Source organism: Ictidomys tridecemlineatus, chromosome 9 (genome assembly GCF_052094955.1).
Source record: "Ictidomys tridecemlineatus isolate mIctTri1 chromosome 9, mIctTri1.hap1, whole genome shotgun sequence".
Lineage (NCBI taxonomy): Eukaryota > Metazoa > Chordata > Mammalia > Rodentia > Sciuridae > Ictidomys > Ictidomys tridecemlineatus.
The window spans coordinates 117,020,118-117,036,185 of NC_135485.1; the positions used below are offsets into that span (position 1 = coordinate 117,020,118).

Sequence of the window (16,068 nt, forward strand, 5' to 3'; positions counted from 1 at the left end):
ACATCTGTTTTAAGTCACAGAGTAAATGTTGGGTTGCTTTGTTACAGCAACCTAGCTCTATTGTTCATAATGCTCCAACTTCTCAGTGTGTGCTCAATTGCTAATACCTGATAAAACCACAACCAGATTGCAACTCTGGCTCTTCCTCACCTGTATTTACTCATACAGTCTGGCCAAGAAAAACCCTCAATGATTAGTCACTCTTTAGATTCTGGAACATTGAATTCTAGTAGGCTTGTAATGTTACCTGGCAATCATTTCAGATCTCCCTGGTCCATTCACTCCTCCACCTTCCTAGATAAATTATTGTCTTTGAAGCCAGAATTAGACAGGCAGGCAGTGTAGATAGGTCAGGTCAGGTCAAGGGGGCCAATTTTAAGTGAGTCTGGGAAGTTGGAGATTGTCCCCTGAGGGATCTACCCTACCCCTGCTCCAACCTGTTGCCAAGGTAAACTGTCCCAGGAATTTCCTCTCCCTACCGAGAGTTATAAGGTTGTTAATGTGTCCTTGGCTACTCCACCCAGCCCTTCCCCTACAGCCCCCCTATTTCCCACCTTTTCACCACCCCACCGAGCATTCCTGGGTCTAGTCACCTCTGTACTAGGAGAAAGATAAGGGGGAAAAGCAGGAGGACAAAGGAATCCTAGGACATATGAAAAGGGCAGAATACCTTGTTTCTTGGGATACCATGATACCAACTATTCCCGTTCTCGGGAGAAGTCTGTTACCCCTTTTCATTTTTATTTATTTATTTTTTCATGTAGACTAGTTTTCATTTACTCAGTCAATTGTGCGTAGCTGTCTCAACTGGGACAGATACATTTACATGTATTTGAGACTTCTTTGCGAGCAGCTGGAGATCTGAAATGTACTAGACAATTGTCTCCTTTTCCTGCTGTGCAGAGATGCTCTGTACCACGTGCTTCTCTACCCAGTTTATGATGTGCTCCTGTTCCTTTCGATGCATCATATTCTGCACAGACATATGATAATCCAGGTGATTCTTTACCTCCTTGTATACTTTTGTAGCCATTCCCGGTAAGTAACCTCCAAGGCCATAGCAATGTTATTCCTCTGGACATCAAAAAGATAGATAGTGGCGCTTCTGAACCAGTGCCTGCAGTGACTTCTCCAACTCAATTGCATCCTGGATTTGTTTGATGGAAGTCTGCTTCACCTCTTCTAGTTGGGCAATTTTTTGCTCATCAATAGATTCTCCAATAGAGGCACCATATATTTTAATTACATAGATGAGTAACCCCACTATTGATATGGTAGAGAAGATCTCTGGGGTAATCACATATATTTCTTTGGATAGAAAATACAAGATAAGACCAGTTCCAAGCATGTAGAGTCCTGTTACACCAGTTTTAGGATAAAGAAACTGGAAGAATTCCTCAGGGATCAGCCCAGGAAGAACTTTTCCTCCAACTTCAGGAAGAGGTGGCTGCCCTGGATGAAAGATCCTTGTTGCCTGCAATACCCCTGGTCCTAGGACGACTGCATTCTTGAGACGGGGCTGCTTTGGCTGCAGCAGAAAGTACCACCCGGGGGAGCATGGTCAGCAAATGTCCACGCACCAGGCTTCGTGTCCCTGTGACCCCAACCAGACTGTTACCCCTTTTTAAATAAACCCTGCTTTATATGCTTGCCTCGGCGTGCTTCTCTGATGTTCAAACATGTGGGGAAGCAAGACTGTCACCAATAACCGGCAGTATGATAATCCTGCATCCTGATCCCTTCAGGAAAAGGAAGTTTCAGCAGAGAATTTCAGCAAGCTCTTTTCTCTTCATGTCCTTACTCACATTTGTGTCTACCCTCTCCATCTTGCCTTGCTTCCTATTGCTGTGGATAAACTCTATGTACTCCTGATTAGGACCACCACTTCCTGGGCTTAGGCAGTAGCTCAGTGGCAGAGCACTTGCCTAGCATGTGTGAAGCACTGGGTTCAATCCCTAGCACCACATAAAAGTAAATAAATAAAATAATTTTTTAAAAAACACGTCCATGTCTGCACTGGATTTCATCAAAGACATTGCTTCAAGAACTCTCCCTTTTCCCTTGCATCTTCACGTTTTCTTTCTCTTTCCAGTGACATAAAAATATGCCTTTGTTACAGGAAGCCATCCATGAATTACATGAGTATCTTCTCTTGGTATGGTAGCCAGGGAGATTTAGGTTTGGCACTGCAAACAATCCAAGGCTCTCCCTCTGCAATAGATTGCCCAATGAACGTGACCTTTATATATCTCCACTCTGCTAGAAAGATTCCCTCCTAGTGTTGTAGGGACAAACAAAGGCAAGGCACCTAAGACAGCAGGAAACAGTTTTATTTGGCTGCAGCCAGGTTCAGAGGGTACAGCTTTTGCTGTAATCAATCAATCCCCTGAACCCCGAGTTCAGGGAGTTTCAGAGTTTTATACCCAGCGTGTAAGGGGAGGGGCTCAGAAGTTCACAGTCTGCAGAAGTTCACATAAAAGCAGCTTTTTCTTTCATTGTTCTGGGCAAGTTAACTCTTCAAGGACAACACCTGAGAAGGGGAGAGCTGCTTCTCCCCTTTCTTTCCTCTCTCTGCCAGCTGTTACCATGGAGCCCATTTGTAACTTATCTTAAAAATGTAGACATCTCTGTGAAGTCCCAGCTCAAGGCCAGAAGCCTTGTTTGCACATTTCTTCAAAGTACTATACTGGATGCGTTTGTAATAACTAGTAAGGGGGTGTCCAGCACCTGGAGTGCTGGTATCTTCTCAGCCAGTGGCCAAGTAAACAGAGTGACATGAAAATAGGAAGTTTATCTACATTAGACTCTTTCGCAGAGACTCTTTTGCTGACAGTCCTAAAATCAGCCATGGTGAAGAGGGCTTTTCTGTGGAGAAAGGGGTGCCACTTCACTAGTAGCTCTGGAGATGGGCATAACCCGTTGGGAACTGGACAGCCCAACTTTAACCTTTTTTGGAGAAGGACATTCTATGGAAGGTCTTTGATGTTTCCCAATACAAATAAGCAGGTGCAGGCTCCATTTTGTCAGAGTCTAGAAGCTCTAATCGGTTTGCCCACCCTGACCCTGCTTTTGGAACTATTTTCTGTGTTCGGTGGGGTTTGTTTGTTTGTTTGTTTTGCCATTCTATTTCTTTTAGCTTTTATTTCTTAGCCAGCCCATTCCACCAAGGGGAACCCCATTTCACCTCTTGCGTGGGACATGGGCGAGACGTTATCATTGTAAATTGGTGCAACCACTATTTAAAGCAGTATGGAGATTCCTCAGAAAACTTGGAATGGAACAACCATTTGACCCAGCTATCCAGCTGCATCAATGTTTATAGCAGCTCAATTCACAATAGCCAAACTATGGAACCAACCTAGATACCCCGCAGTGGATGAATGGATAAAGAAGAATGAAATTATGGTATTTGCTGGTAAATGGATGGAACTAGAGAATATCATGCTAAGTGAAATAAGTCAATTCTCAAAAAACTAAAGGCCGAATATTTTCTGTGATAAGCAGATGCTGATCCATAATTGGAGGGTGGGGGGAGAATGGAGGAACTTTGATGGGGCAAAGGGGAGGGAGAGGAAGGGTGGAGGAACGGGGTCAGGAAAGATGGTGTAATGAGATGAACATTCATTACCCTACGTACATGTATGAGTGAGCATATGGTGTGACTCTACATTGTGTACAACCAAAGAAATGAAAAGTTGTGCTCCATTTGTGTGCAATGAATTTCAATGCATTCTGCTGTCATATATACCTAATTAGAACAAATAAAGAAAGGAAAAACAAATATGCCTTTATTTCTCCCATCTAAAACCAAACAACAGCAACAGCAAAAACATTCAAGCTTCCTTCTGTTCCAGCTATCACTTTATCTCTCTACTCCTGTTTAATAACAAAGGCCTGGAAAGAGAAATCTATATTTATTTTAATTTAGCTTTTGTTTTCTTATTCATTCTCTCCTTTCCCCTTTCTCTCTTTTGAGGGGGAGCAGTAACAAAACAAAACAAAACAAAAAGAAACAAACAAACAAGACCCAGAGGCACTTTACTACTGACTGAGTTGCATTATTTTTTATTTTGAGATAGGGTCTTGCTAAGTTGTTGAGGCTATCCTGCAACTTGCAATCCTCCCATCTCAGCCTCCCAGTAGCTAGGATTAAAGGAGTGTGACACTATGCCTGATCCTCTCTTTACTAAAAAAAAAAAAAAAAAAAAAAAAAAAAAAAAAAGTTATTTTGAAAAATTTCAAGCATAAACAAAGGTAGAGACATTGTTTTTTGTTTGTTTGTTTGTTTGTTTTTGCAGTGCTAGGGATAGAAACTAGAGCTTGTTGCATGCTAGGCAACCGCACAAACACATCTCCAACCCTAGAGAGACTCTATAATGAGTCTCATTTTATCATTACCCAGTTTTAACAATTAAAATATTTTCGAAGTGTTATTTCATTCCCCCTCCTTCCCTGAATTTTCTGGAATATTTTAAAGCAAATCCCGAACACACATAATTTTACCCATAAACACTCCAGTGCACAGATAATGTAACAGATAATGACTTTTAAAATGCCAGTCACAATACCAATATCATATCTAACAAATCTAAATGCAGAACTAGGGTTTAAATTTCCTGGATTACCTCAAAAAATTCTCCCCATTGTAGATTTGCTCAAATCAGACTTGAAGCAATTTTATTTAGCTGATGTCTCTGAAGTCTTTTTTCATCTCTAACAGCTTCCCTCCACCTTTTTCATGCCATTAATGTGTTTAAAAAACAAAGCAGGGATGAGAGTGTGGCTCAATGGTAGAGATCCTGCTTAGCATGCACAAGGGCCTGGGTTTCATCCCAGCCCCCTTAAAGTAAAACATACCCACAATGTGGCCATTTATCCCCTATTGATTACTATCATCTTGATTTAATCTGCTGTCAACTCTGGTTTCTTACCATAGTTTCCTAACTGATCCTCTCTTCACTCATTATTTCTTATTAAAGTGGTAGACTGGTTTTTCCCCCCACAGGTATTAACATCTTATTCATTGGACAAATATGCATGTAGAGAAAGCAAGATAGTGAGGTGGGAGCAGATCTGTGTGACCATCTGTAGAAACTAGAAACAAAGGGCAGAGATGAACAGATACTGCCTGTATAAGACTTCAGAGGAGTGCATGACATTAGTCTCTTAGTTATATATTTTGCTTAGAATATTTATGGATCCATTAACTTATTCATTAATTCAACAAACCTATGGGGTGAATGTGTCTGACATTAAACTCTGAGAAAGCAGCTGTATTTAAGATAATTTCTTTGCCCAGTACATAGCTATTGAGAAGTGCTGGATGGTGAACAAGAACTGGGGTTGTGGCTCAGTGGTAAAGTGCTTGCATAGTATGTGTGAGGCACTGGTATTTGATTCTCAGCAGCAAATACAGATAAAATAAAGGTCCACTGACAACTAAAAAGATATTTTAAAAAATAGTGAACAAATAAAGTACTTGTCCGTGCTATTAAGGAGACAAACAAGATAAATAAAATCAATTAAAAATAGTCTTGCTAGTCCTTTTGTTTTTTTGGCATAAAAAGCCTATTAAGAGTAATGGTCTAATTGTCTTGTTTATTTATTTATCTCTTCTGTCTCCTTTTGCACTGGAAGGGCCACAGAACTAGGGACCTAGTTTCTTGTTTTCTGCTCTTTCTCAATCTGAGGACACAGCCTGATCATAGCAGAAATGTAGTGAGCATTTGTTTATGACATTTACCTGTGCAGGATTAGGGGATTCAGAAAGTGTTTTCTTTGTGTTTATGTTGCACTTGTTTTTGAAATCCTTTCCATTTTTTCAGCTGACACAATTAGAGAAGTTATGAAAACTCCATAATGTAATGACTCATGAGATCTAGAGTATGTGTTAGACCTAAGCACCTTGGGGTGTCTTAATTTCTAGATATGCTAGTTGTTTTCTTATTTAGTTGATCTATAAGCTGTTTTTTTAAAAATACTGATTAACACTTAAAATTATAAGACTATTGTTTTAAACAGTCATGAAGAATCAAGGCATTCAATTTCTTATTTAAATTCGTGTCCTATTTCTTCACATCCCCCCCTTTTTTTAGAGAGAGAGAGAGAGAGAGAGAGAACATTTTTTAATATTTATTTTTCAGTTTTCGGTGGACACAACATCTGTATCTTATTTTTATGTGGTGCTGAGGATCGAACCCAGCGCCCTGTGCATGCCAGGCGAGGGCGTTACTGCTTGAGCCACATCCCCAGCCCATCCCCACCCTTTTTTAACGCTTTTTTTTATTAGTGCCTTAAAGTCATACAAAATAGTGGGGCTCATTTTGATATGATCATACAAATATGGAATTTAATTTGCTCCATTTGTATTTTAAAAAATGTAGTTCACAATCAAACATAAATTAATAGATGAGTGAAAGGAAGTCCAGTAGAGCAGAGGAAGGGGAGTGAGAGAGGGGAGGGGAGATGAGAGGGAGAGGGGGAGGGATCATGAACTCTGATCCATTTCCATGCATGTATGAGCTTACTGGGATGAATCCAATTATTGTATATAACTATAAAGTTCTAATAAAACAAATCGGTGGAGCTGGGCACATTGGTACATGCCTGTAATCCCAGCAGCTTGGTGGCTGAGGCAGGAGGATCAAGATTTCAAAGCCAGTCTCAGCAATGGTGAGCCGCTAAGCAACTCAGTGAGACCCTGTCTCTAAATAAAATACAAAATAAGGCTGGGGATGGGGCTCGGTGGTTGAGTGCCTCTGAGTTCAATCCCCAGTATCCCTCCCCCCCCCCAAAAAATAAATAAAACATTAAAAAATCAATGGGTGATAAAAGAAAGAAAATCAAATAAAAATTCAAGGTGGTGTCATCTTGAAAATTGTAGCTAAAATTTTTTTTCTTTTAAATAAAAATGTAGTTCAGCCAGGCACAGTGGCACATGCCCCAAATCCCAGGAGGTTGAGGCAGGAGGATCACCAGTTCAAAGCCAGACTCAGCAATTTAGCAAGCCCCTAAACAGTTTAGTGAAACTGTCTCAACATAAAAAATAGAAAGGGCTGGGGATGTGACCCAGTGATTAAGTGTCCCTGGGCTCCATCCCTGGTACCTAAATAAATAAATAGTTAATACCTGGTCATTCCTGTGCTCAAAATGCTCCAGTGATTTCCCCATTTCCTTAGAGTGAAGAATGAAGGCTTTGTAATGACTAAAAGGCTTTGTAATGGTCCCTAGAGGTCCTACCCCATCCATACTTACTTCTGTGACATATCTCCCCTTGCTTACTACACCCCAGCTACACCAGCCTTCCTGCTGTTTCTACCACCTGCTTGCACTCTTCTGCACTTGGTGTTCTGCCTGAGCTATTCTACCCCAAGTGTTGGCACAGGTCGCTTCCTCACCTCCTTCAGGAAAGGTCTCTTTCCCTGTCAGGAAAAGACTCTTTAAAACTGTATTTCCCTAGAACTGATGGTCAAAGGACATAACATTTATGTTTTCATACATGTTGCCAGTGTTCTTTCACCAATAACGTATGAACATGTACATTTCCTCATAGTTTCTCCTGGCCAATTAAAGTTATTGACTTTTGAATTTCTGACAGAGTGCAGTTGTGAAGTACATTTCTTATGAAGGAGTTATAACATTAGCTTTTTAGATATGTATATATTATATAAAATTCTAAAAAAATATATATTTTTTTAAATTTTAGATAGACACAGTATCTTTATTTTATTTATTAATTTATTTTTTATGTAGTCCTGAGGATGGAATCCAGTGCCTCACGCATGCAAGGCAAGCGCTCTACCACTCAGCTACAGCCCCAACCCATGGAACATTAGTTTAAGAGACATTTATATTTCCATTTCTGAGAATGTTTGTCTACTTTTCTAAGGATGCCGGTTTTTCTCTTATTTCTTTGTAGAAACTCTTTGTACATTAGGCAAATGAAACTTTGGTCTGTGATAGGATTTGGAATGAATTTTTTACATGCCTATGTTTTATCTATTTGGAATTCATTTTTGTACAGATGCAAAGTATACTTCTGAATATGTTTTTTTCAAGATGGTTAACCATTTGTCCGACCACCATTTATTAAATGCTTCATGTTTCTCCATTGGTGTGAAAGGCTCCCTAAGGAGATCCTTAGGCAGAATTTAATGGATGGGAGCTGTAGTTGAGGTAACAGTGTGTTTTCTTCATGAAACCTGTCCTGACAGACTTCAAGCATGCCACTGAGAGCTACAAACAAGTCAAACCTGTAACATGCTGAAAGCCCACACCCAGTAAAGACATGTATTATGTCTCCAAATTGTAGCTTAAGGTGTTGTGAGCACATGATTCTTATATAGTTAGTTCCTCCATCCCACATACATTCTCTCCAATAATGTAAGAGGGTGGCAGGGAATAGCCACATGGTTTCTGGTGGTTTTGTTTTGCAAACTGACTCCATTTATACTCAAAGAAGCTTAATATTTCACTCTGAGCTACATGTAAAAGAGATTTTAAGCCTGCTATTGTGACTTCAGCATTCTTGGCCTATTTAAGTTGGTATAGACATCTTTCTGTACTCAACTAGCTCTGAAACTGAGTCACTGAGTGTGGATGATGAGGGCTCAAGCTCTCATCATCCATACTCAGAATTGACAATATCATGAGACCATTAAAGGCAATTCACTTGGCATCTATTAACTAAGTCACTTTTAGTTTAATCTAGGACAAACATCTATATTGCTCAATGATAATTATGCTGATCATGATGACACTAAGATACTGTAAAATCCTACTAAACTTTTTGAGCACAATTCTGAATCATCAAAAATAATCTTGAGGGGGCTGGGGATGTGGCTCAAGCGGTAGCACGCTCGCCTAGCATGCGTGCGGCCCAGGTTCGATCCTCAGCAGCACCACATACCAACAAAGATGTTGTGTCCGCCAAGAACTAAGAAAAAATAAATAAATGTTAAAATTCTCTCTCTCTCTCTCTCTGTCCCCCTCTCTCTCTCACTCTCTCTTTAAAAAAAAAAAAAAAAAAAAAATAATCTTGAGAAATACAATTTAAGGGGGCTGTGGTTGTGGCTCAGTAGTAGAGCACTTGCATAGTATGTGTTGAGGCACTGAGTTCTATTCTCAGCACGACTTACAAATAAATGAATAAAATAAAGGTCCATCAACAACTAAAAAAATTAAAAAAGAAAAAGAAATACAATTTCAGTGTTAAGATTTGGGGGCTGTATTCTTTAATGGGAATATTTACTGATTAGGGGTTTTGTTCAAGATGTAGACAGAATAAAATTAATCTTGATTCTTCCATTTTTTTAAAAAATTGAATGACTTAAAGCAAGTTACCTAATCTGCATAAACTTTAATTTTCTCACATGTAAAATGATCATAATACTGTTATAAGGATTAGTGAAAGAAATCTATTTAAAGTACAAGTGCTGAGGCACTTCCCCATCTGATTGGCAGAGATTAAAAAGCTTAAAAATACATTTGTTGGTGAGAGTTTGGTGGAACCAGACACTCTTATACATTGCTTGGGGGATATAAATTAGTACAACCATCAAATAGAAGAGCTGAGCAATAACTATTAAAATTAAATTAAAAATGTACAGGGACTGGGGTTGTGGCTCAGCAGTGGAGTGCTCGCCTCGCACATGTAGGGCTCTGAGTTCAATACTCAGCACCAAATAAAAATAAATAAAATAAAGGCATTGTGTCCAACTACAACTAAAAAAATATTTTTAAAAATGTACATACAGACTTTTTGACCTTTTGCTAGAATTTATTAAACAGATATAAGTGAGTAAATTTATATCTGTATGTGAATATTTATTGCAGTAGTTTATAATAGAAAAGGAGTGAAAACAATCTAACCCTCCATCTATAAGGAGCTGTTTTAATGGACTGACAATCAAATACCATGCTTAAAAAAGAATGAGAAGCTGGGCGTGGTGGTTCTTGTCTGTAATTCCAGAGGCTCAGGAGGCTAAGACAGGTGATCACAAGTTCAAAGCCAGCCTCAGCAAAAGTGAGGTGCTAAGCAACACTGTCTCTAAATAAAATACAAAATAGAGTTGGGGATGTGGCTCAGTGGTCGAGTGCCCCTGAGTTAAATTCCTGGTACCAAGGGTGGGGGGGAGAAGAAAAAGAAGAAGGTATGAGAAAACTTTTATGTTATGGTAAGGGATATTGCCAAGATATATTGTTAATCAGAAAAATCAAAGTGTAGAACAGCATAAAAATGGAGTGGAGAGTAAATAATACAAGCAGAGTTTGTCTTCTGTAGTGCTGGGGATTGAACCCAGGGCCCTGCACATGCTAGGCAAACACTCTGCCACTGAGCTACACACCCAATCCAAGAATGTGTGTGTGTGTGTGTGTGTGTGTGTGTGTGTGTGTGTGTGTGTGTACAAATGCATTTGCTTGCATACTCACAGAAATGCTCAAGAAAATCTCCTGAGAAGAGAGTAGCATTGATTTTCTCCAACTATGGAATTTGGTGTCTGATTAGTCAGGAAACTTTTCACTATGTATTCCTTTTCATCATTTGATTGTGTTTTGTGAATGTGTTTACTTAAAAAAAATAAAATGAATATAAAACATATAGAACACTCATGACAGAGTAAACCTGCATAAAATATTAGCACTTAAGATTTTAACTTAGGGCTGGGGATGTGGCTCAAGCGGTAGCGCGCTCGCCTGGCATGCGTGCAGCCCGGGTTCGATCCCCAGCACCACATACCAACAAAGGTGTTGTGTCCGCCGAGAACTAAAAAACTAAAAAATAAATATTAAAAAAATTCCCTCTCTCTCTCTCTCTCTCTCCCCTCTCTCACTCTCTCTTTAAAAAAAAAAAAAAAAAAAGATTTTAACTTAATGATGTAAGGATGATCTTTCACTATAATAAAGATATCCAGATAATTTTCTATTTAGCTGTTTAAAATTTAAACAATAACTTTTTATAACCTATAAATAATTTTAAACAATTGAATTGGTTTTGTAAATTACAAAGACATTTCCTTTTGTCCATGAAGTTCTACAATTTGGGCCTTTATTGTTTATATTTCTAGTAAGGCTATTAAAACATCTAATAATTTTTAAAGATCTTTTTATGTAAAGAACATGACTAGATGGGAAAGTTTTCTAATACACACAAGAATTTCTCATGATTTAATCTTTGACTTGGAAGACAATAAGTATCATTTAATCCTTTTTCAGGTATGACTAGATTTTGAAGAGGAAATGAAAATAGTGAACCTACTGGTTTATAGTTCTGAGTTTTGAGAAAATTTGGATGAATTGAAAACAAATGGAGTATTCTTTTTCCATTTGACTTACATATATTTAGACTGTGAGCAGTTCCTCATCCCCGTAAACAGCCTCACCATCCATTCAATTGCAAATGCCAGAAAGCCAGGTGTTATCCTTTAATCCCTTCTTTGTCACAGCCCATATCCAATCCCTCACCTGGTACTGTTGACTTTATCTGTATATTCCTTTCTCATCCATCCATTTTTATTTATCTTTACAACCACCACCTTAGTCCAAATTTGGTCATCTTTCATCACTACTAACTCACTCACTGTCCTCCTTACATTCATTTTGGCTCCCCTCATGTCGTCCTCCATGCTAGATTCAGAAATATTCTTTAAAAACATGAATTTGAGGACTGGAGATGTAGCTCAGTGGTAGAGCACTCACCTAGCATTTTAAAGGCCCTGAGTTCAATTTCCAGAACTTCAAATAAATAAAAAATGCAAACCTCTTCATTATCAACCCTGCTGAACTTATTGTTGCTTTTGGCAGAAAATCCTAAATCACAAAAAGTCCTGTCAATCAATAAAACCCAACAGACCCTCTTTATTTAAACTTTCACTACACACAATCTTCTATCAGAGACACCAAGATCTGTTGCTTACAAATCTTTCTTTTAGCTTCCATCTCTGCCCAGAATTAGGGAAGTTCATGGAGATACCAAAAGATTGACATAAATTCTTTCTTTATTTGTTCTAATTTGTTATGCATGACAGCAGAATGAATTTTGATTCATATTACACAAATGGGGCACAATTTTTCATCTCTCTGGTTGTACACAAAGTAGAGTCATGCCTTTTTTAAAAAAATATTTATTTTTTTTAGTTGTAGGTGAACACAATATCTTTACTTCATTTTTATGTGGTGCTAAGGATCGAACCCAGGGCCTCACATGTGGTAGGCAAGCACTCTACCATTGAGCCACAACCCCAGCCCTCATTCATGTCTTTACACATGTACCTAGGGTAATGATGTCCATTTAATTCCACCATCTTTTCTATCCCCATACCCCCTCCCCTCCTCTACCTCCCCTTTGCCCTATCCAAAGTTGACTGATATCAATTCTTTAAATTCTAACCCTTCTGTGTGCAAAATGATTAGAAAGAAACTTTATTATTGTTTTTATTTTCTACAGAAGAATGTGCTATTTTTCTCTGTTCACATTCTATAGATATAAAATATCTTATAAAAGGTATAAAAACCTGATCCATTTTATCATGTCAGATCGAAGCCAAAATATAGAGCAAGTCTATAATATTAATGACAGAGAGAGTTCAAGTTCAAGATTCTCTCTCTCTCTCTCTCTCTCTCTCTCTCTCTCTCTATATATATATATATATATATATATATATATAATGACTTTTTTTTACAAATACTTAGACCAATAAAGATTGTTTGATATTGGAGGGGAGGGTGACTCAGCATAAGTACTTGCCTAGCATGTGTGAGGCCCTGGGTTCCATCCCTAGCAGTTAAAAACAAAAACAAACAAACAAACAAAAAAAAACAACATACATTGTTAGAATATATCTTTATGGTAAATTGACTTTGGAATCATTTGGCAACTTAATTAACCTCTCTTACCCTTATTGGCCTGGTGAGTAAAATTGAATAACAAGGTTATCTAAAATATAGAGTTGTTTGAGGACTAAATAAGCATGCTAAATAAGCATGCTCTATGCACCTAGCACAGAGCCTGGCACATAGTAATGATCAATAATAGGTGCTAGTTTTGTTTGTGATAGTCACAAAATTATTTTTAAGGAAGTCTTTTTAGTTCTTTATTTACTTTTTTTTTTTTTTGTACTAGAGATTGAGCCCAGGGGTGCTTTACCACTCACCTACATTTCCCAGATCTTTTTAATTTTTTTTTTTTTTTTTTTGGTGCTGGGGATTGAACCCAGGGTCTTATACATGTGAGGCAAGCACTCTACCAATTAAGCTATATCCCCATAGAGAGAGAGAGAGAGAGAGAGAGAGAGAGAGAGAGAAGAGAATTTTTAATATTTATTTTTTAGTTCTCGGCGGACACAACATCTTTGTTGGTATGTGGTGCTGAGGATCGAACCCGGGCTGCACGCATGCAAGGCGAGCGCGCTACCGCTTGAGCCACATCCCCAGCCCCCCAGCCTTCTTTTTAATTTTTATTTTGAGACAGGGTCCTGCTAAGTTGCCCAGCCTGGCCTGGAACTCATAATCCTCCTGCCTTATCCTTCTGAGTTGCTGGGATTACAGGTCTGTGCTACCATGCCTGGTTTAATGTAACCTTTTGGTTTTCCTTTGGGGGAAAGAAATACTGAGGATTTGAACGAGTCTATCAATAGTTTCGTTTGTCAGATGAGGGTAAATAAATACTTTGAAACTGAAAACAGTTTAAATCAGTCTAATACTCCGTGGAAAAGAAAATAATCTTATTACTCTTCAGAAAAATGTTTACTATTGTTCTGCATTACACAAGCCCTGTCTTTCTGATGCTGTTGTAAACTGATAATCAATATCTTTGTGTTTGTTTTTGTCATGTGGTTTTCAGTTGCTAGAACAATCTCAGCATATTGAGAATACTCAGGCACAAAGTTTGGGGCACCATTCTGAATGTGGGATGGTTTCTGCTGGCACCATAGACTTTGCTGTCCCCTGGTGGCATCTGCTATCTTTCATTGGTTCAATGTTCCTGGTCAGAAAGCCTACAAGTATGAGATACTTATAAATAGGCTGAGCCTAAGAGCTGTTCTTCCATTCTGATCTGTAATTTTTTTTCTCTTTTGGAAGCAACACTTTGTATGGCTCAGAGCTGGGATCCATGGTAAGGAAGCTCTCCCACAAGTAATTACCTCAACACCAAGTATTCCTCTGGGAGCAGAATATTTTGTCTGTTTAAAGATTCACTTGTGGGCTGGGGATGTGGCTGAAGTGGTAGCGCACTCGCCTGGCATGCGTGCGGCCCGGGTTCGATCCTCAGCACCACATACCAACAAAGATGTTGTGTTCGCCGAGAACTAAAAAATAAATATTAAAAATTCTCTCTCTCTCTCTCTCTCTCTCTCTCTCTCTCTCTCTCTCTCAAAAAAAAAAAAGAAAAAAAAATAAACGGATCCATGGAACCTCCAGGCTCCTTGGTTGACTTAAAAAAAAATAATAAAAAAAAAAAAAAAAAAAAAAAAAAAAAAAAAAAAAAAAAAAAAAAAAAAAAAAAAAAAAGATTCTTGGGAGGCTGAGGCAGGAGGATTGCAAGTTTAAGCCAGCCTCAGCAATTTAGAGAGATCCTCAGCAATTTAGTGAAATTGTTCATTTAAAAAAAAAAAAACTACTGGGGATGTAACTCAGTGATAAAGTGGCTCTAGGTTCAACCCCCAGTATGGATTAAAAAAAAAAAAAAGAGTTACATATTAACCTCTTCTTGAATTTCTAATTTTGCAGCAGAGCTTGATGCTACAAATAGGATCCTGGAATTTCTTTCCCCCAACTATGGTGTCCTTCCTAACTTATTTCCCTTGACATAGGACTTGGGTACCACTTTGTGTTCGTCTGGTGTCCTGATAAGGACTCAGTGGTCCACAACCTTTGCCCATGTAAAGGCATACAACTCAGATGTGTGTGAAATACAACTTTAACTGTAACTCACTTATATTCAATTTTGAATTGCTTTTTCTGAAGGATTGGTAATGTAATTGTTGTCAGCTTCTGGTATCCCTCCTTACCCTTACTGAGATTGGATCTTAATTTGAAAAGGTCTGACACGGTGGCAAGTTTTTAGGTTGGTATGCTCTGGTTCTCAATGTCATGTGTCTACACAGGCATCCAATGAGAAATCCGTTCTCTTACCTCAGTTCTCAGAGGCCTCTGCTGACTTCAGAGTTCCCTTCTGTAAGCTCTCTTTAAATCTAGAGATTGTCTTTCCTTTTCCATGCCCACCTAGATGAATAGGGATATTGGGAGCCTGTCTAGTTCCTTTCTACCTCCTCCTACATGTTTTTTTCTCTCAGGTCTGCTGTTATTCTGGAGGCTGTTTAGGTATCAGGGTACATGTTTCCTCTGCTCCTGGATCTTAAAAAACTCAACTATGGAGGTTTTCAGGGATGTGATCAGGGGACTAGGAAACACTCCCGACTCTGGGAAGAGGAAATCTGCTTTGTCCTTGCTTTCCCTCTTACTCTCCTCTCTCTGCCATTTATGACCCTCTCATTCTTCAGCACAGGAGATGGGGTTTGTTTCTGTGACTTAGTTTTATTTTCTTCTGAAAGTGGAAAGCCATGGTCTTATAAAAAATGTTTTGTCCAACTCTTTTGGTGTGTCAATAATTATTCTCTGTTTCTGTCAAGCCACGTCTTCTGCAAAACCAGAAAGAGATTCCTTTTTATCCCTCTTCTTTCTTTGCCATTACATCTTTCTCTTAAAACAATAATCACAGAATACTTAGCTGCTTGGAGTGAAGCGATGGTTAATAAGAATTGAGAGAATATTGGGCAAGCTAGGTCTGATGGCATGTTTCTATAATACCAGTTACTTGGGAGGTGGAGGCATGAGAATCTTTTTAGCAATTCTGGAGTTCAAGGCCAGCCTGGGCAACATACTGAGACCTAAGTCTCAAAAACAAAATGAAACATAATATAGGGGTTATGTCTTAATATTATCTATACTTATGAGAAACAGACTAATAACAATAATTATTATAAGGCTCTCAGCATCCCTGTTCCATCCAAGTGAAACCAGGTCCTTAACCCTAAGAAATAGTGCATGTTCTTGGCTCTTTTGCTGTTC

General features: G+C 38.6%; 1 pseudogene; it reads right to left on the reverse strand.

Annotated features, from left to right (window-relative positions):
• Positions 1-784: 784 nt before the first annotated feature.
• Positions 785-1,559, reverse strand: LOC101958689 (ATP synthase peripheral stalk subunit b, mitochondrial pseudogene; annotated as a pseudogene).
• Between the last annotated feature and the right edge of the window lie 14,509 nt (positions 1,560-16,068).